The sequence below is a fragment of the Rhyacophila brunnea genome, unplaced genomic scaffold (assembly GCF_057557595.1).
Source record: "Rhyacophila brunnea isolate RB1 unplaced genomic scaffold, BYU_Rbru_1.0 scaffold_17, whole genome shotgun sequence".
NCBI lineage: Eukaryota > Metazoa > Arthropoda > Insecta > Trichoptera > Rhyacophilidae > Rhyacophila > Rhyacophila brunnea.
In genome coordinates, this window is record NW_028232827.1 from 14,932,769 (window position 1) to 14,956,598 (window position 23,830).

The 23,830-nt window shown below is 33.0% G+C and overlaps 1 protein-coding gene across 4 annotated transcripts in view; it reads left to right on the forward strand.

The window, feature by feature from the left end:
• The window catches only part of LOC147073746 (huntingtin-interacting protein 1-like), an 87,119-nt gene that overhangs the window by 24,362 nt on the left and 38,927 nt on the right, over window positions 1-23,830 (forward strand). The gene's annotated exons all lie outside the window — the stretch shown is intronic.

Genomic DNA, 23,830 nt, shown 5'->3' on the forward strand with positions numbered 1-23,830 from the left:
TCTGTACAAAACGTTGTTTGCATGGGACCGTTGCAGTTGCACATGAGTAGTTATTCAAAATAAGTTTGTAGGTGTTAAAAGTCAGTTTTGACACGAATAATAAAATTATTGAAAAAAACTCCTTATAAAATCAGGCACGACTTATCGAGGTGCAACTGACAAACGCTGCCACGAAAACGTTCAATTACGATAGTGAATTACAATTAGCGTTGAGTTGGTGGAAATCCACTATATATGACGATTTTCAACAGCAATTAAGTAAACTGATTTTAAACATTTTTTAATTTTTTTCCCCTTGAAAGTCCTTTCCCCCAATAATCTTGTTGATGCTGGGGTAATAGTACGTACGCTTTTGGCAGACAGTATGATCAAACAAAAACATTTCATGATCGTCCGAATCAGTGTTCGGCCGACCAAAATCGAATTAAAAAAAATCATTTTAAACCAAAGTCAAGGGTTTTTTTTACGTTTTTTTGAAGAACCTTTTCCAAGTTCTATAAATTTTCTTATATTGCGAAATTATAGTATTTTGCACCAATTTATAGAACGAAAATGTCGAAATTTTAGTAGGTACTTTTTGCGTATTTCTTCCGATATTCAAAATTATAGTATTTAAGGCGTGCCATAATACCTGTTTTATATCGTAGGTAGTACGCAGTAGTACGCAGACGAAAATTGTAGTACAAATCCTGTAATACTTATAGTACGGTTAGCAACACTGGTCCGAATACAACTTTGTCAGAGCGATTCAATTGTTTTAACAACTGTAACAAATCTATTTAATTCTCTCTAGTGTTCTCATTTTCATTTGCCAAGGATTATTGGTTTTACATACTATTTTATTTTTATTAACCTCCGTTCGCCGGATGTGAGCGTCGGCGTGACATCCTGCGAAGCTGTGAGGTTGTTTTATTCTGTACAGTTGGTTATCCTGTGAGTTCATCTCGCATCTACGCTGTATTATGTTATGTAAATCAGTCAACTTGAATGAAGCCAGTTTACAATAATTATAATACAGATTGACCCAGCGCAAACATATCTAATTCGAATTGCAAAGCACGCACCGTAATTCTGATGCAATCCTTCAGTGGTTACAGAATATTAATTTGCGACCGTGATTAATTGTTATGGACGATCAGCTGTAACTACGATTAGGGTTGTCGATTTTTTTTTTTTAATTTCGGGACCAAGTACACTTAATAATTTGGTCTTGATAATATAGACTTATTTTCCTCATTTTATTTTCCAGTTTTTTTAAACTCAAAATTTGTTTTTAACTTTTCTTTCCGTTTTTTTTTTGCCTCAATGCTTCCTTTGTAATCCAGCTCCTACAACTAACTTTCACGATATTCCATCATCAGATTTACTGTACTTTTCTAATTTTTCCAGGTCCTATGTTTTTTCTAACTTACATATTATTTCCTTTGAAAACAAATCGGGTCGGTGGCCACTGAAATTAAGAAACATTGTGCGTCATGCAGGGTTATTCTATGTAGTTAATATAGTAACACGTTTACATTATTTTTCTTGATTCAAAATAGCACTGTTCTCACTCGGGGCAATTCTGTATACAAGGCATCTACAATAATTGACAACACCGTTATAAGCAGGGGACACACAGCACTACGTCTTACTTGATTCCAAATATATTTGATAAGAATCTACAATTGGATTTTTTATCCAATTGGAGCTTCTTATTGGATGAATTTAGAATCAAGTACTTCTGACATATTAAAAAAAACTATTATGTTGCTGTATACTCAACGACACTACGGTAAATTTTCAAAATCGCTGCATCTCATTTACACATAATTGTGTATACTCTATCTCGCTCTAAAACGAATGAGCAACCGTGTTAGAAAAAAACATCGCGCCTGACAGTTCACGTCCCGGGATAATTGACTTTTTAAAAATTGATTTAAGTAGATTAGTAGTTTAACTGATAAGTCACAGAACAGATAATAAATAGAATACCGTTAGGCTATATTCAATACGCCGCATCTTGATGCATGGTTTTGAATGTGGGAGTGTCCTACGAAAATGAAGCACGCATTATGCTCGTGCAATAGTGTGTGTGATACACCAATATTAAATGAGCGTATATGCATAAACCGAGAGCAGTTTTCAGTATTCGACGTAAAACGTATTCTTGACACGTGTGGGTGTGGAAGTTTAACCCGGATTCTTCCTTACTCGAGTCGGTTACCTGCTATCGCCTTACCCGTTATGTATTTCAGTTCCCATTATTTCTGAGTTCCCTGTGATAAGTCAACGTATTTGGCGCAAAAAAACGAGGAGAATCTTATCAGAATGAAATATTTTATTTACTCTGAGCGACTAATTGAAAAAATTTTCTTTTCATAGCCGGAGAGTCAGGTTCGAGAGATTTTTTTTTACTAGCTTTTCTGAGAGAGTCAGATCTGATCTTCTATGTCATCCGCACTGTCGATCCTATTTTTTCTTCCGACATTCTAGAATAATGATGTAAGGGATTTCTTTTTTGCATCAATCTATACTATTATTCTATGGATATATTATGTCAAAATTATATAATTTTGTTACTTCTGACAAGAGTTTACAAAACCACGCCATTTTAATGGGAAACGACGACGAAAAGAAGTCCTTGATCATAATACACATATTATGACAGCCCTACTCTAAGTGTCGAACTCATTAGATAAGCAAATTGCGTATACCCACGAATTTGTAAATACGAGATAATTAATTCAAACCAGAATTAAACCTTTTAATTATTGCTTATCCATAGTCACTAGTCAGTACCTACACCAAATATCTTTAACTTGACATACCCACCATATATTTACAATTAAATAATTTACACGAAACCCACTATGAGACAGTGGTAGTTTTAGGTAAGTACGTGGAGGTCTGTGGCGCTGACAGGTTTGGAGGCACTCTTTGTCAATTTTTTGCATTTGCGATAAACCGCCATTAGAATATGATATATTACAATGGGTATAATTATATGTATAACAATAATTATGTTGTCAATATTTTTCATGATTCGAATATTTTTTTAAATTAGGATGTCGATACTTACTCCCTGATAAAACGACCGCATCATTTGCTTCATAGCTGCTTTAAAAAATATATTTGTGTTCGTTCCTTCATAGTATTTTATTAGTCGCCCTTTATAATGACCTGGCTACCCCCACGTGACGTCACTGCCCATAGTCGCCATGCGTGAAGAAGTATAGTGATCACTGTAACCACTCTTCCGAACTCTTCAACCAAGATATTAATGAACACAGTATTGCATGTCCATTGATAAAATGCTGTTGTCTACCTACGCTTTCTCCGAACTCGAGTTTCAAAGTGCCACGCTCTTGGTCCCTCGTGGCACCTCCGGTATTGTGTACTGCACGTACTTAGGTACTACTTATTTATACTGTTCAATGAAATTCTTTTATGCCAAAGGTCACGGAGTTCATCTATTATTCTGCCCTTATCGTCTCAGCCGCAATCACATTCTGTTCAATTGAAAGGCCATTGAAGCTTATTTTGTTTATTTATTTATCCCACCGGTAACGTGGCTATCCTTCTAGTCCTTCTACATTCTCCGCAGACTAGATTCACATTAATGCGATGTTATGTTATTACCAATATAAATACAAAATTTTGTACTATTTAACACTACGTTTACATCACCACGTTCGATCCTAGATTTTTGTTTTTACAAGAAATATATTATATTAGGCACTTCCTTCACATATTAGTGTCCACACACACAATTAAAAAACAATATGTGAATTTGCCAAACCCGGGATTCGAATTAATAATTCGACACAAGACACTGCACGGAGTCCTAAAAAAATATTTTGGTCACGGCTCAAAAAGGTTAAGAAACTATGAAGTCTAGTTAGACATATTCATATTATGAGCTATTTGAATTAAAACACTTGATGGAGATTCTAGAAAGTTTTTAGTGTGCTTAGTGTGTGTTTTAGTATTATCTATTGGTGTTCATCTAAATATTCTAAATAATATTAATGGTTTATTGTATAAAAAAAAATATGCAATGCTTGTAACACTAACAGCGCAATGTTTTTTTAATTTAAGAGCTCTGGCAAAAAATCTCAAAGTAGGTACAAATGTATGATATTTGTTTCAACTGAAACTACAATGCTAAAATTCGTGGAGTTCATTTTTTTTCAGTTTTACTCATATAATAGGTATGCAAGGTTCGTCTCTATAGACCACGGGTTGGAAAACTTTTTTCAGTATTTGGAGGGCTCCAGACTTCAAAAAATACGTTTATATCGAGCTCAATAATTAATAAAACGTCATAAAGACTGTAATACGAATAGCACACATGCAAACGTAATTGCATTTAATCATTTTATTCAAAGTGATGTGGTTATCCATGATAAAACAATATCGATTTCAAACTTTTTCAAACCAAAATATCTTAAACGCTGTCGAGGGTTCCAAGCGGTTTTTATACTTACGTTCATTTTATTAAAAGTCCACAAAGGTAGAAAATCAAAACGCAAAGGCAATATTTTTGTCGCTTCCACATACAAGCTTGATTTTAAAAACCTTACGACTTACTGAATACATGTATTACATAATGGTGGTATTTCTACTGTTGAATAACACTTAATACTGATCTATCTCTTTTTTATGTACCTAATACTGTTTTAATAATATTGCTTTGTTTCTAAATCTCATGTATTGAACGTCTTAAATTTATAATTCGCAATGTCCACAATATGTAAAATAACAAATAAATAAATTGAATTATAAAAACCCGCGTTCTCATTCTTAATATTTTATATTTATCTATTGTTAATAAATTGGTACCTACATAATTTTGCTAACCGAATACCACCATAACGCTATATCGAATGGACGCATCTGCTTTGTAATATAATATGCATTTCGGCACCCCTTTGCTACGTTGTTTTGTTAAAAAAATGGCGTAGTTATAAAGGTTACCATTTTTTTCTTGTGTCAATTATTATTACTTTATGATCTCAAACACTGTATTTGTAGAGTTCATCGACACAAAAGCCTAAAAGATTTAAGAGATTGCCTTTGCTAGTATAAGTAAAGTGAATTCGAACTGGGGTTCTGGAAGAATTTGGAAAACTGCAAAAAAATCATTTCTCACTCAGTCCATGGTACTTAAAAAATACAGTTATTTAATATGAATTCTTTCAATTATTGTCAATGTTCACAATACGATGTCTTGTAGACAGTATATTATTAAGCATGTACCTACCTACCTACCTGCATTGCTTGTATCGGTAGGTGGGCGCTGTACAATTTACGAATTTTCAGTGTTGCACATTACTTATTAATTTATTTGCACGATATTATAATGTCGTGTTGTTTCTTTTCGACATAATTTACATGGTTACGTTGTGAACAGCTGATAGTTTTCATCGTAAACTTGGTATCGCGGTATCAAAATTCAGCGACGTAACTAGATCCTAAATGTCACACACCTGTCGCATCCCTGATTTAGTGCTTGGTCAATCGATAGATGTGGAGTATTGGTAACAGGTTTATCTAATAAAATAGTTGATGCCGAGGGATACGTACAATTATTTATAACTAGTAATTACCCACGACTTCGTCTGCGTGTAATACGGAATGGAAAAGTGAACATTGATATAGGTACACATAGTAATGTGTAAGTTGCAAGATTGCATGCGGGGATCAAGAAAGTTCAGTAGCTCTGAATTTTTACGCGATCGTTGGAACTTGCATGACGTATGCGCATGCGCAGTAGAACGATAATGGTGAACCTGCGGGAAAAAAACAAACTTCCCCGCGTAGAGCTTTTTTGACGTTTCTAAATTTTCACAACCAGTCAAATAGCACCATAAAAATAACAACATCGCGTCTCGATTACGCTTGAAGAATGTGATTGGCGAGAAAGTCAACACTTGTGTAAACAGTAGGTAAGTTATTATCGCGATAGTTGAATTTATACACTATTGGTGTCAATAAATCAATGCACATGTACATGCGCTATTACTTTCTTTTCGAAGAGTTTATTTTGAGATATCGACAATCGACGTAACTATCTATTAATTTTGTATCAACAATATACTTAGTCTATAAATTGTACAAGTGTCATCAATAATGGTCCAATAGTTTTTGAGTTATAACCGAAAAAATAGACTGACTGACATTATTACACTCCGATTTTATTTTGAGTGTAGACTATAATATAGAATATAGATTATCGTTGTCTCAGAGGCGCAAAGATTTCATATACCTACTTATATATCATAGGTATAATATTAATTCTGGTGTGAAAAAAAAGAAACGCATCACGTTCGTTTGACACTTCATTACATGGCTTCCAACTAAATTGGTTCTGTCACGTTGGCACTTTCGTGCATTTATGTAATAATTCAAAGCTTTCATAATAGGATCATTGATGTTGATAATTACTATTATCATTATTTTGAAGTTTAGAATAGCTACCCAACTCTTAAGCAATGTTTCACGATATGGGAGAAAGCTTGTTATATAGGTTGTAAACGAATGCTTAAATTCTACTCAGAATCTATTTAGCCTACTTCAACATGTTGCAAATTATTTTATTTATGCAGTTGTTCAAGTATCCTCACCTCAAACTTGGTTATTAAATTATTTACCTACCTAAATTAAATAATTATGGAAACGAAACTATCAGCTATCTGATATTATAATCTTTGCTCCTAAAATGGAACGTTATCTATGGTTATTATTCAAATACGAATATATGTTATAAAAGAAGCTCAACAAAGAATATTTAAATTTCCGATTCAATCTACGTTCATTGTCAAATAGGATGTCGTTGTATTTTACAATTCGCTCCATATTTATGATTCCATATTTGACAATTCTATATTACAATGCAGCGGTATATTTTTTAAATGTTTGATATAATAATTTTATGCTGTATGTTTTGTATATTTGCTTACATCACTACAAGTCCGAGTGACGTCGTCTTGTTAATTAGGTATTCATATGAATTTAAAAAGTTATTTAAATAAAATTTCTAGTCCTATACGTAGTTACAACGATTCTGTTTCGTATGTAGCCTGACTATCCGTTATTTTTCTTTTTTGTAAAAAGGTTATCAAATTGCATGTTTCCTCGTCGCTGACTCAATATTCGTGCAGACGTCAAAGCAGTATGTCTACATGAAACTTGGAAACGCATCGCATGTTTAAAAAAAACTCATTCGAATATTCTCTGACATCGCAAGAGAAGTATGTGGGAGTAGGCAAATAACCTCTGAACATAAAATGTGTTTTTCGACGTACGGCTGGCCCACTGTTTTCTTTATTTTCCAAATTTAGTTTTTAGTTCATAGATAATATAAAATTACACTCTTGCACGACTGCATAATGCAAGTACGTATGTATATAAGTAACCGGTTTGTTCGGAAATATTATATGGCTTTCTAAGTTGTATGTACATTACTAGATGTAAGTATATAGGTACTGTACTACAAAAAAAAAACAAGTGGTAGTGCCACCTGTCAACATTATTGGTTGTGGTGATATGCTAGTACTGCACTATAAGCATCTGTTAAACTATTATGAGAGTATCCCATCACTTCACAACCCGATTAAAATAGACAATTCCTTTATTTGCGTGTCAGTTTATTTTTTAAATTTAGAATTTGCGTTTACGTGTCTGTTTTCTCTCACCTTACCCCTTTTACTAATGTAGACGGGTAATTATATGCACAGCTATTATTGTACGAAGTTTTTTCAATTTGAACTTGTTTGAAGATGAACACATTGTAGGTATCTCATATTAAGTCTAAATATTATAATCTCTCATTGTTTTCGTGTAGTACCTATGTACGACCTTTCCAAAATAAAGTAATACAATCTCACAATAAAAAAAATACAAAACAATATAATGTTTTTATTACATTTTGCTGAGGATGCATATTATTAGTAATTCAGTTAATGTTGTATTTAAAATTGTCTGTACGAGAAAGCGTGTGATTTTTTGTGTGCTGTAAAAGATCTAATTCATTTCTCACTTCTTCGATTGGCTGCAGCGTCTAAATATAAAAAGATAAAAATACATTGAATGCATGGAAATAAAAGGAGATTTATACGAAGAATAATCTTGCACGTTACATCGAATGGCTACAGTTTTTAAATAAGGGGCAATATTTTCGGTTCACATCTGTCATGTTCATACATATTACATAGGTACTACTATGTTGATTATCTAGCGAATTCGATATCGCAAGTGTGGGAAATAATATGATATATCATTCTTTATTCAAAATAATTTAAAAATTCATTAAAATAATATAAAATCATAATGGAACTCTATCGATTACATAATTAGTATAAATGTAATTTAACATTGTTATTTTGTATGTATGTTAGGAATTTATTATGAAGATGTTTCTTAGATTTTTTTACGAGAAATGGATATTAGCCACTGTCTTCACCTATCATTGGCGAAGGGTGGAGGTAGGTTGTTAAGATCCGACATAAATAGTGCACACTAAACTTTGTCAGTCACACGTATATTTAAATCATTCTACAGTGGCACCATAGGCGATTCGCGCGTGTATTGAATTGCTTGCGACAATGCCTGTTTCAATGCTAGCAAACAATACCACTACAACTGCAAGCCGCATTTGCCATACCCATGGTGCCGCTGTAAAACGATTTACCTATACGTGTTTTCATTGAACTAAGACTACAATAATATGCAGGTAGTTTTGGTTAGTTTTTCAAAATTAATTAAGCCCTGCGTAAACCGAGCCCTAATTGATAATAGTCGAACAATAGTTGTCTGTCTATAAAATATCTTAAATTATTATGCCATGAAATCATACATCATTTTAGATATTTTGTAATATTCCCATTAATACACCATCTGTAATATTATGTATTTTTAATTCAACGAAAACAAATAAGTATGACTGGAAAAGTGTGCACTATTTTTGTCGAATCGCCCAAATCATACCTAAACTATTATGGTTTGGTTTAGGTAGGGTTTAGTTGACTTTTAAAAACTAACCAACATTATCTACGGCTTGTAGTCAAACAAACGGGTCACCTTACGGTGTACATCGGTGGTGCAATAATAAATTACATAAAGAACAGTTTATATCTATACATTACGAAAAACTAATTCTCACAAAAGTCGTGATTCTTGAAATCAATTAATAAAACAGAACTTATACAAGATGAAAAAAACAAAGTATTGTTGTTAATTATGTACATATAGAACATTTCAAAGGAATTTATGCGGATTCCGATGACGTGCATTGCAAAAGGACACGTAAGCAAGCAAAAGACACGGCCGTACCTGTTCCACCTACTTCCAAGTAAAACTATATTTTATTTGCTCGATGACTTATACAAAAGCTGTAAAGCTATATATATATATATATATATACCTACATTTCCTACTACTGTTTTATAATAGTTGTGAATACCTAATAATATTCAATCTATTTAGAATTTAATAGTAGGTACTGCATAAATACAGCCTCAAGATGTCGAGAGGCAAATCCCGGGTTGCTAAAATCGATATTAATTACGAAAAAGTACAAAATCAAATGCTGTCAATCGTTAAAACGTATGTTGTATTTTTTTATAAGTAGGCACCTATTTGCTATATTATATTGTGGTCAATGGTGCATTGGCAAAAAACTGAGGAATTGCATAGGTACCTGCTTATTATAGTTGAACTAATTAATTGATAGTTCTTACTAAACAACTAAACTGTAAGCACATAGTATATTAAATGAACTGGTGTTTACGTGGTAGAGAACTCCCATATAATGGTTTTTAAAGAATGTTTTTATATTGATATTAACATCAAGTGGCCTAACAACCTAGGGCTGGTCCTCTCCTCCAAGAACTTCTCCTCTATCTTCCCCCACTGTCCTCCAGGTGTCGGCCGCTCCTACAAATCCGTTGACACCACCGAACCACTGGAGTCTGGCCCTGCGATTCGACTTCTGACCGTCCCGTCTGGCAGCCAGCATTCCTCTGTCCATTCTTGCTACATGTCCCGTCCATCGGAGCTTACCAAGTTTAACGAATGCGGAGATTATTCTTCTTTTAAGAGGATGTGGAATTTCATATTATGCCGAATACGCCATTCTTCTCTTTCTAGTATGGGCCCATTATATGCTACGTAGCATCGCCCTCTCGAATATATTGAGTGGACGCTCATCGGTCTTAAAGGCCATCCATGGATCGTAACCGTACGCGGTTTAGAACCGGGTGCCATACTAAGCTTATCTTTTCTGTTCTGCATAAGTAAGCATCTGATCATATCCGTTTATACCATACACTTACACTTACACTTACACTTACACATTTAGTGAAAATATATTTTAATGAACAAAAATCATAAGTTTAGTATAGCGCACGGATTTAAACCGCATACGGATTCAGTCCATGGATGGCCTCTTAGAGAGAATCCAACACTTTGACCCGTAAGTCAGTATTGGTCGAATCAGCGTCTTGAACATATGAATTTTTATATGATATCTGATTTTGTAGACGAAATAACACCAGTTTATTGATGTTAACAGCTAGTCTAAATAAACACATCGCCAGAATGGTAACTTAAACGTTGTCATTAGATCGTTTGAAGCTGGTTTTATGCTTTGTGTTCACTGGTTTATGTACCTATTAAGTTATTAATAGTTAGAATTATAGAATTAACAAAAACTCAAATTAAATAATAATAGGACATGTTTTCTATTCACCCAAGGTGCCAACATCGAATTATATTTGAGTGTTCATTAAGAATTTGCAATACATGTTGAGATTATGTCTACTAACCGACTTATACCGACGTCATAATCATGCACTTGTCGTAATGCAATATTATTATTAAACGGAATGCAATGCGATTTCGCTATCGCTTTAATTATCTTCCTTTATCAAATTGCTATCTGCTGTATGCGGTTCGCACCTGTTTTATTTCACCTTCGTTGAACCTTAATTTGTTCACAAAGAACATGAGCTTGTTTTATTACCTTATAATGCTTTTGTTATCTTTTTAATCGGTCGTTATTTAGACATATTTCACATTGTTTCTAAAGCTTTTCATTTAAATTAAATTAAGATTGAATTAGTTTTTTAAAACCAACTCCACTATAAACGGGATAGATATAGTCACAGAAAAGAAAATAAATAGAACTCCGATCTCCTATTCTACAAACGTTTGAAAGTGAAGCAGGATTTTAGTAGTGTGAGTAAATGTGTGGACGCAAAAAAAATGACCTTCGTAGCACGCACAGAGCCGAATTATTGATGACTACTTTCAGTAGAAAGACTTAATACGAAACATATTTTAAATACTTACATATTACTAATATTAGTGTTTTAACGCGTTTTTAAATTAACATACATACTTATTAATTTCACACACAATTAGGAATATACTTTCTAGAAATTAAAAAAAGGATATTAATTTGGTTTTTTAGAAAGTATATTTATATGAAATGAATGAACATAAATAACACATTGTACAGAATAATTATGAAAAATATTAAATATAATTATAAAAATCCCATTCAACTTATACGTCACATAATATATAAGATTAAGTAATAACAAGATAAGTACAGCAATATTTACATACAACAGGTAATTCTATATAGGTATAACATTAATCGCATTTATAATAATATATTAACAGAAAGCATACATTTTGTCTTATACCTAACTTACTGTCATCCATCAAACACACATTTTATTAATGGTGTGGGTTGAAAAAATCAATCTAATAAACAAAAATGATGGGACCCATGTAGGGCTTCCAATTATTATTAACCAGAGGAAAATTACTTACTATCCAGTTAGCGGTTAGTTTGCTTATTTACATTATTTACAATATATTTGTATACAAACAAAATTATTTACGGGCAAGACAAGACGTGTACCTACTCAATTTAGGGGATTAAGCAAAAAACCCAAAGCAGTTGTCGATATCCCACAGCTCTATAGATTTGCCGTGGATATCTAAGCCACGCGTAATCCTTAAAGACCGCCGCGCTATTATTTATTCTATGGAATTTGTCTCACACTATATCAATAACAATAAAAGTAAGCCATTTAAAGGGTAAGTAAGTAATAAAGTAATTTAGGCAGGCGATTTTATTACTTGAGTGAAGACTGAGTTGTTGATTATTTGTTACGACGCGACGTTTTTGAAAAAGCTTTCACATGTTATTTTCGCGGTTTGTCTCTTTAGTTCATATACCTACTAATAATTATATAATAATAACCCGGTTTTCGGTTAGTTTACATATCCGCGGTTACCCAGTTAGCAGGTTTCAGTAAAAACAGGGTTGGAAGCACTAGATCTATTAGCACGCTATTCATTTTTCGTATACAAATATGAAAAACGACGGTACGGACGTAAATAAGAAAATATTATACACGATTTATTCAATCGAGACAGGGAGAAAAACCAAATATCAACTTTTTTGACTTTTCTGTCGCATGTATAATGGAAGATCTCTCTAAACATGGCATTATCACTTCCCTTCCGACTAAATATAGGTAGGTACACAATACATCTACGGTGAGCAATAATACATAACTGAAACATTTAATGACTTCAAAATAAAGTGATAGTCAGCAATTACAAGGTTGTGTGTCTGCTTATGGTAGTCGAGATGGATATCCAAAACAAGGTACCTATTTGGAATGATAAAAAGATCATGGCTATGTCAAAATGCCGACGGAGATTAGGTATGTCGACGTAGTTTTAAAATTTGAAATAATATAGCTAGCCATGTGTTTTTTTTTTAATTCATAATCGGCGGCAGTGCGTAAGGTACTGGCCTTCCATCCCAGATGATGAGTTCTGGGTTCGATCCCGGTGAAGTCAAAATATATTTACATAATCTAATATGTAAATTCCTTAAGCCTGGGAGTTTTACCACTATTATTGGGCTTCACGGCCTGTTATGGTGTTTAATAAAGAAACAAATAATAATTATAAAAAATAATACAGCCCCTTTATAAACATTATATATGTATACAATACTTATGTGTTTACGTTATTTCTTGATAATAGAAAGTAACATTCAGACCATCGACATCTAATTCAAATATAATTTTCTACAGTAAATATTTTACTATATAACTATAACAATACTAACCTAACATGATCTTGATCTTGATCCCGTGGAAATCTGTTATGCCAAAAGTCAATTCTTAGTATAATATCATTAATTATTCATAAAATATTTGAAATCGTTAAACTTTGTAATTTGTGTGTTTATCTCTTCATTTTGTGATTAAAATGAATATTGACAGTAAATAAATGCACATTTACCTATGCATATTGCATATGCAACTGTATAAACCATTATGATAAACGAAAACATATATAATTGATTATAATAAATATTATCTAATATTCCGTCTGAAATGCGGCCCTGTTATTCGAACAAAACACACGTATTATATGCATACAATAGTGTGCGTCGCACTTTCCAAATGCATATAACATTTTTTGTGCGTAACTTCAAATAGCACGCATAAAATAAATTTTAATGCATGTTACGATATTGACATATATATTCAAAATAATAAAAAAATATGCTTACTTGTGAAATGTAGTTGCACTATTTCTTTTATTTTTCATATTTGTATCACTACTACAACCTTTTACTGAACAGATTGCCATTTTATATTTTAAATGAACATAAAACCGAGAGCACTGGGAGTAGTTGTCAGGCCGACGCACAAGTTTAGAGTGACGTTTTCTGAACACGCGGTTTAAGTTTACCTTACTCGAGATCGGTTGCTTGCATAGCCTTACCGGTTGGGTATTTCAGTTCCCTATATTTCTGAGTTCCCTGGATATAGTATACGCCACACACAACAATTGGAAACATAAATATATTACACACCGTGTTGCCAACTTTACTGTCATTGACAAAAACATGCTATTTGGCAGGAAAAAACGCTGATTATGTGCAAATAAAATTTCAATACCCTTTTAGCTTATCGAAAAAAATGTGCAATAATTTAAAAAAATGGATATACGGGTAAAAATCACACCACATTTTCCCAGAAACTCATTTTAATATTGACAAAAAATAATTAATCAATTTATCCTACGGTAAGTAATAATTAGGTAATACCAGAGAGTGGAATCGCCGATAGTCGTCATTCCGGTGCCACATGCCTAAGCACACATTACACAATAATATCTGATACCATTATGTCATTATAACGACAAAAATACACCTATTGTTTCATTGTGTTGTTTTATTTTTCAAGTACCGATCTACCTTCATTAAAGATCCGATTTTCAGAAATTTGATGTGCAAGAAAATAAATAAACTAAATATCTAGCTTATTTTCAGCACATTTAAAACTGTTGAAGGCATCGAAAAACGCTAATAAAAACGCCATAAGCTAGATGCATTTTTTGCAAGCTAGATATGCCTATCTAAAAATGCTAGACCTGGCAAAAAAGCGCTAAGTTGGCAACGCTGATTACATAGGTACCTACTCGATTTAAATTGTTGATACACATTATATTTAAAATAATAACTAATAAAATATGTAACCTAAGTAGACGGCTTTTATGTGAATTCCGCCCTAGCGTTTCAAAATGTATTCAATAGATTTGATTTTCGCAAGAAAACTTGCACGCAACGATAAGAATATTTTTAATGAAATATCGTCATTTGTGGAGACATTTTTTTTTGTAATTACTCGTTTTTTGGTAGGTTTATATTGTGAGTGACCGGAACGATGACACTTTATAACGTTTTACATTAGCATATCGCCACGATTGCCTAGGGCTGCCAATCGTCCACTGTTCAGGATTCCGGTTGAATCTTTTTCGAGTTAGTTAAATTAAAAAAAACACATTCCAAAAGTTTCCAAGTACGTTATGTACGGAAAGGATTTTTTAATTGGCAACTCGGAAGACCTAATAAAAGCGCTGACATTTGTCTCATAAAGGAAAATTAACATTAGATGAACATTTCTAAAATTCTTGTCGGAAAGGAAAATTGATGATTGGTAACCCTGATTCTGAGAGAATAATATGTTATATTGTATCTTCAATTGATAGCCCGGTAAAGATATAGGTACCTACCGCAGACAACACGTACTTATTCTGGCGGAAATACTATAATTATTTGTATCAACTTTTAAATTAATAATAATTGTAAAAATGGGAACACTGTGTACGGTTTCAAAATTACATGTTAACCCTGTGGTTGCTTAGCACATATGACATAACAGATTAATAATTATAATTCATATAGTCTATCTATACCCCAATACACTCCATTTTGAAGCAGGGTTTTGAATGTGTGAGTATCCTACGAAAATGAAACACATTATAGACGTGCAATATAGTGTGTGCTGCAATCTTCAAATACACCAATATTGAATGAGCGTCAGTGCATAAACCGAGAGCAGTAGTTGTCAGAACGAATGACAAGCTTAGAATGACGTATTCTTGACACGTGTTTAAGTTTATCCCATATTCTTCCACACTCGAGATCGGTTGCCTGTTACTCCACACTCGTTAGTTATTTCAATTCCCATTAATTATGTGTTCCCTGTATCAATGTTATCTTATTGTACCACGTACATAACGTCGTATCAATGCAACAGTAGGTTGGTGACACTGGGTGTCGACAACTGTGACACTGGGAAAAATATTAATGCACTATTAATGCAACAGTATGACATGGGGCGCTTTGTCCTACGGTTGCACAGATTTATCGTATCGTTTTTTAAAAGCAACGTGTGACCAATGTCACTTTATCCTATCTTATCTCTTTTTTTTTTTTAATTTAAGAGATACCTACTGAAACTATTCAAAATGTACAATCAGACAACGAATATTAATTAACATACGATATTATTATTTTTTGTGGTTTCATAAATTTTTGTATGCTTATTTATTTTCATAGTTTGTTTAAATGACTTGAACCATTTTTTAACATTTGTTTAATTATGTATATTATGTTTCTGAAATAAAAAATAAAATGCCGTTATTAATTATAATGTTTATGTAAAATACTAATAATATACTCCATTTTCCTTCTTACTGACTACACAAAATAAACGGAATAATAATATAACATACTTCAATGCAACACTAGGATAATGTAATGTGTATTATTTATTCTCAATAACAACCTTCCTGTGAAATATTTAAAATTATAATTACATCTACCATAAAATATTTTTTTTTTCTAAAACAATACAAAAAAGTAACACTTTTCTTAAACTGTGTGTTGTAATACATCATATTTAAGATATTGCAAAACACAAAACAGCCATTATCTCCAAACTATGATTTGCAGATTATCCTACTGTTGCATTGATGCGACGATAAATACATATACCTATGCTTAAAATGTTTGCAAAACATAGTCGTGGTACCTAAATACAAGTAACATAATATAAGATAATCCATAATTAGCAGATGGTTATATAATACTAATTAATTACAATTATTTTAGTAGGTAGGTTTTAATGTTCAAAAAATCATTAATGCTAAAATGTAATCTTATATCGTGCACACCTTTTCATCTTAATTTTTAAATAGAAACAACCGTGTTTGTAACTTTTAACGTAAATGCCCACTTTAATTGCTAATAAACGTTTTCGACCATTACGTACTAGGTCAAATCACACACAAGAAACAATCTTTGTCATAAATCATGACGTATGTTTATGTCAGGGATGGCGAACCTATGGCACTCGTGGCACGCGAGATGATTTTGCCTGGCACGCGAATGTTTCATTTTGAAGAGAAAATATACTACTACTATATATTACTAGCTGACCCGGCAAACGTTGTTCTGCCATATAAATTATTTCTAGTGAATATTTTGGTTGTTAAATAAAAAATAACGAATGTATCGTAAGTGTGTGGGGATGGGATATATGACAGAAAGAGGAATAGAGCGATGTAGACGATGACCGCCGATAAAAACAAAAAAACATCAACCATTATTCATTTTATCAATTCAAAATGAGTAATGATGTTCATAATGAATGAATTACCTGTGACAGGATCTCGTTGTTCAATGTTTATGCAATATCCGTCTTGTCCCTTCCAGAAAATTAGCGGCTATTGGAGAGCGTCTTATGAACGGTGTGTGTCAGCGATGAACTCCAGATTATTGTTTCTTCTTCGAATCACGATTTCTCACGTCGATGTGCGGTCGCCAACCATGATTCCAGCAATGTCGTCAACAGGCGCATTGAATCGACGCACGTGCTCTCCAGCTGGTGTTTTTATCAGGATTGATGACAATAGTGTGATTGTCACTTTACAATTCGTGCATGTGTGCTTTGAAGAATTTCAATAATTCATTGTGCTCATTCAACAGGGCGTCCAGTTCGCCGACGATGCGCCTGGCATTAGGCGAATTGAGTCTATTGTAGCCGCAACGTGCATCCACATGATTGATGTCCTCACCGCCCATGAAGTAGATTTGTAAAAAATTATGTGGTTCGTTTGGCATTGGCAGCAATGAGCCTACTTTGTGGTATACTTGGCCTTTGATTTTGAACGTAGAATGGAATTGTTGACCCTATTTCTATTGCTCCTAACGAAGTCATTTGGAAGCATGAATTGAATGTGCGAATGGACTTCAGGAACAGGTTTGAATCTGGAACCGTGCCGATGAGCAAGCCGTTCAATGGTTCTGGTGGTATTTCAACTTCTGGTAGTTGCACTTTTCCTGATGCGCAACACATCCCGGCTGACTCATGTTTGAATTTGAGCGCATGACAATGGGGACATTCTTTTTCCATAGCACCAATCAGCACTTTCGGATGAGCGGAATATTCAATATCTGGCTCGTACTCGAATGCGAGACGAAGGAACGAAGCGGATGTAAATGTTCGATGTACTTGTTGGCGTTGTCGGTCATTTGCTCTGCGTGTGTTAACTACGAACCGGTGCGCTTGGCTCCGTTCCAATTGTCATTGTTGATTTCGTTCAGCTCGTGCCTCTTGTGATTGGGATGCACGCAATTGCGACATGCTTACACGCACGTTTTTGTTATCTTGTTGGATTTGTTCGTCTGTTCTTTCTGCTCTACTATTTTGCATGTTTGTTGCTTTATTCGTTCGACGGCCCAAATGGCCCCCCTTGCGTCTTGATGGCATTGTGCACTGTAATACACGCACATAAAAATAGATAAATTAAAATAAATCGTACAAAATTTTGCACGCACTGCGTTGTGATATGCCGAATGAAATGTCAAAATGACGCGACGCTTCTCTTGAATTCTTCTCGGACGTAGCGCCATCTGTCATTCAACAACATAAATAATTTCGTTCTGTTTGAAATACGAACGACGGTTAAATTTGTTCATACAAAAATAATAAAATCGCGATTAAAAAATGCGAGGGTGGGGGTAGGAAAGTGAAAATTTGGGGTTATAGGTATTTTTTAATGCAAAATAATAAAAAAAAATACAAAAAGAAATTTTCAAAAAAATAAAAGAAATATTTTCTGGATAGAGATACCCTAATCACCTAGCGGTATGAAATATACTTGTTGACCTATTCTCATACCTAACAAATATACATAAAAAAATTCATAAAAATCGGTCGAGCCATTTCGGAGGAGTTCGACCACAAACATCGTGACACGAGATTTTTATATATATAGAGATTATATATTTTAAAAATAATGACGACATATGCATGTGTATTTTCTTCGGTTCTTCATATTAGGTTTACCAATCGATGCGCAAACGAAAACGACGAAATTCATGCATAAATGAAAAATCGCATTGTATAAAAAATAGCGGACAAATCTTTTTCAAGATAATCATTACGTTTAATGTAAATATACAATTGCATAGGTCGGTCCTTAGGATCGGGCAATTAAAAATAAAAATATTCAATCAAAAAACCTTATGCAACTAATTATCGGCAGTCATTCAAATATAATAACTGCTTGTTAGTTTTACTGGAACATAATCTCTAAAAATGGAAAACCGTTCAGTGGTGGAGAATATAATATTAAAGAAGAGTTGTTCAAATGCTTCCACAATCTCTTTGAGAATCTTGAAAACAAGACAAATATTCAAAAAATAAAATATATGCCTTCGGCTAGAAATACGGTGAATAATAGAATATCAAGAACTCAATTATTGTAATTTTTAAACTTTTTTAATGGAATTCTTAAAAACTATTTTTTTTAGAAAACTTTAAAAAACTTTTTTTCCCCACGAAAAACTGCTTGGCACGTCAGACAGTCGAAAAATATTATTTGGGAAATTTTGGCATGCGTTCGTAAAAAGGTTTGCCATCCCTGTTCTGTGTTATATCTCATAATATCTATCTGCATATAAGAATCTGTTCTCACGGTTACTCGTAAACTGTTGCTAAATCGTGTTGGTTAGCATTGTCCCTGTTAGTTGCCACATGAATTATTATTCTTGTTTGATAATAATATGAACCTAATTCGCAACTAACCAGTCGTTAAAATATTATTTTCATATGTTTTGGATTAAGTATTTATTTCATTCCAGTTTTTTCCAGTTCCATCAAATTAAATTATACTGTACAAGCCTGGGTATACGTTTTAGAGTGGGCGATAATATGAGAGCAATGAAATCAAGTACGGCGTATTGTATAGGTAGGTACTACTTGCTAGAATATTTTTGGGTAAACAAAATCACTCTGAATATTTTACTTTGATATCTCATAGAAATGGAATCTGGATGGGAAACCCGAGAACTCACAAAACCTACCAACCAATTTGGTAATAAGAGTAAAAATGTTTTAACGTGGGCTAATGAAATATTTTTGAACTCAAAGTAAAAATCGAGGATTCTAGTAGTCAGTATACATGTCATCACCTACTAACTATGCGCTGTTCATTTTATTTCTGTCAAAGCGTTTAAAATTTGCATGACAATGTTGTAGTTACAACGAAAAATTAAAGATTTATTATTATGTTATTTATTAGTAAGTGTGTTTATTGGATTTGAACAAAAAGTATGATAAAATAACTATCTCATCAAAATTTTCGCCTGCGGCGCTAATAACGCTTTTTAACACTGAAAAATTTGTAAAATAGTAAGAATTTGTTTTGGTCGTTTTAAGTTTTGGTCGTCTGTTTTGGTCTCTTTTGGACTTCGTATATAACTGCCTACTGCTTTACATGTATATTTTATAAATTTAATATCAGCGCATCTATTCTATACACACGACTGTTATCGGCGGCTATAGAGGATTGTTTATCGTATGTTTGTATTGACGTATTATATTTGTTACAATGAGTTAGCCGTCTAAACAGTCAAAACTGTCTATCTCGCTCTAAAAGTTAGCACAGCCAAGAGACGTGCTGTTAACACAATACATAGCACTTATTGTAACAATTACAACTAATTTATTGTAAAAATTATAATACCTCAATACAAAAATATGAAAAACTACCCTCGATAGCCGCCGATGGCGGCCGATAGCAGTCTTGTGTATAGAATAGATGCGCTGGAGCCTAATAATTGTTGGCCAGGTGGGGGGGGGGGGGTTAAGCCAAGCCAAGAAGGTTGGGAATCACTGACAGATAGTGGAAGAGTTTAACATTTATGACATTATGATATTTATGATACATTAACGATAACGGTCAGACCATAACGCAAGAAATACATATCCCGCTCAATACCCTCAAATATTACCAATATTGAATGCGCGTTACGTTTACGTGACAAACTTTAATGCATATTATGATACATATGTATCTAATTATTGCGAAAACCGTATTCTTTTAAACGTGTTTAAGTTTATCGCATATTTCTCCACACTCGAGAATTATACCTTCTACAGATACACCCAAAAGGTATCTCACTACCCTATTTTGGGGATACACATTATAGTGGCTTATAATTAACAAAAAAAAACATTAAGTACAAGAATTTAATGATATATCTACATGTACTTTCTGATCAACATTCGTCCTAGCACGAAAATATAGATAAAAAAACTACGATTAGCTTGCATTTAGTAAGGCTAACATTTATTTGACATGCCATAATTATTATTTTTTTCGTGCATTACAGACCTTTTCGCGTGTAGTCGACAATAAATCCCTTTTGATAAATTATTACATACAATTCCCTTGAGCCCCGTGTATGTACATTGTAGGAAAATATAAACCGTTATATTTTTTTTTAACTGAAAGCGAATCTCAAAGCAGAAGAAATTTCTATGGGTTCTATTTATTCAATGGTCCCTCGTAAATAATATAATTCGCCCTAAGTATTTCGTGTGATCTGCACACCTGGCTATAATATTATCTTGAGGTGTAACCGACAATTCTACTTCGCCGTCTTGTATAGGAACAGTTGTGTGTGCATAAAAATCCTATTGATAACAGCTGTAAAATATAATTACGATTTTCATAAATTTAAGCAGGGGTTTATTCAAGTGAAATTTTATCTCGGATGAAAATACGATGAGTTGGTTAGTTTGGACTTCAAAGTCGTGTCGATTAATCTGAAATAGGATTTTGAAACATTGATTCAATTTGATTCAACTCCAGGGTTTCATACCGCGATATACAAAACGGTTACCCACCAACATTAATGTATTTTGGATAAGTTAGGTAAGTAACGCCTATAACAGTGGCGAAGGGTGACTTTTGGGAAGAGGTAAGCTGTAGAGATCAGAGAAAAATAGCACACTTGTAAGGTATACTTACAGGAAATAAGAAGATAATACTTACGATATTAGTACTGATGAATAATAATATGTGCACACTAATGACAACGCCACACTGAATCGTTGAAATTTCAATAGCTCACCGACGGTATAAAATTGAGCGATGAGTTTAAATTATGTATTTTCATAAACATTCATACACGTAACATACGCCCAAAAATATATCATTGGTGGCTTTGAAAAAAGCCGTTGTTGTCATTTTGCCATTCAAAACACTTCAAGATATTTCAGTAGGTAATTAATATAAAGGCTTACTATATGATCATTTGTACTCTAAGTCAATTCGTCTGTTTTTCTGCAGAAATTTTTTTAAAACATCATCATAAAATGTTTGCCCACGTTTTAATTTAATTAATAATTCTTTTTCAATAGCTATAATTGAAAGATTCGATAATCTAGTTTGATTTTGAGTATTTCGACAATATGTGTGGACACGTTTTAGAGTAGAAAAACTCCTTTCTGCCGTCGCTGTCGTGGTCGGTAGCGTTAAAAATAATTTGACTAGTTTATAAGTCTGTGAGAAAGCTTCCACTAGACATTTTTTGTTTTTAAAATATTCGAACAACTCTCTTAAATTTGAATCTTGAAATTCTGGTAAAGAATAAATGACTTTAAGTTCGTTTTTCAATTGACTTGAATCAAAAATACCAGAATAACTGTTTTTCAGGGATTCAAATAGTTTATCTGGAAATTTTCGTTTAAACGATTTAAATAGCGTCGGTTCAAGTAATTCTAAAAAATTTAATTTTTCAAATGAAACAAATCTATCGTTCATTTGCATTAAAATGTTATCGCAAACCTCCTTAAAAATGATTTTAAAATATTGCTCATCATTTAATTCATTTCTGCGACGTTTTTTTGGTGGTTCACAGAGGTTTTTATATTTATTATATAAATTACTAAAACTATTTTGGAAGTCGGTCTCTAACCATTTTTTAAATTCGTTAATTTTTTTAATGGAATAAGAAATGTTTACAGCTCTACTTTGAATAATTTTAAATAAAATATCCGTTCGGGCATAGATTTCGGAGAATATTCCTAAGTAAAAGTTAAATTCAAATTCTTTAAATTTACTATCATAAGCATCTGCAAAGGTTAAAGAATCTTCATCCCATTTAGAAGAATTATTCTGTATTGTCTCGAATGTCGTTATGAAATCAGATCTATTGTCATGTATTACATTAAGTATACGAGAGTGGTAGTGCCACCTGTGGGTCTATTCTATGCTTATCGACCGCTAAAGTGATAAAGCGAAAAATAATATCAAACTTAGGGTAGGTTTGTATTAAAATATTAGCACTTATTGTAACAATTACACGAAGCCGGTTTTTATTGTTGCAATAAGTGCTATATTTTAACAGCACCTATCTTGCTGCTGTTAAAATATCGCACTTATTGCAACAATAAAAACCGGCTTCGTGTAATTGTTACAATAAGTGCTAATATTTTGATACAAACCTACCCTAAGTTTGATACTATTTATCAATTTAGTGTTCGATAAGTATAGAATAGACCCACTGGTCGATGCAACACTTGGAAGACGGCGATCCATTATTTCATTGAGCAATGCACTTCTCTTTGTAGATGTATTAAAAAAACTCACTAATTTATTAATGTGTCCAAAAAATTTTTTACATTCCGCAACATTTTCAACGGATCTAGATAAAACTAAATTTAAAATATGAGCATGGCACGGTACAAATATGGCCATAGAACATTTTTCTCGAACTTTTGATTGAACTCCGTTTAATTCTGAAGACATTACTGCAGCCCCATCATAACTTTGCGCTACCAATTTTTCACTACAATTAAACTTTTCTAATATGGAGAATACATGTGAACTCAAAACAATGGCAGTTCTCTCTGAACTTACGTCTACATAACCTAAAAATCGTTCTTCTACAGAATTATTTGAAACGTATCGCAAAATGGTTGTTAACTGTTCACGGCGACTAATATCTGGTGTTTCATCTATCATTATAGAAACAAAACTAGCTTCTGCAATTTCAGCCTTAATTTCTGAAATAATTACGGATGATATTGACGAAATTAAATCATTCTGAATCTCACCTGATAATCCAGAAAAGGCGCACGAAGATTTTAATGAATTAAAATGT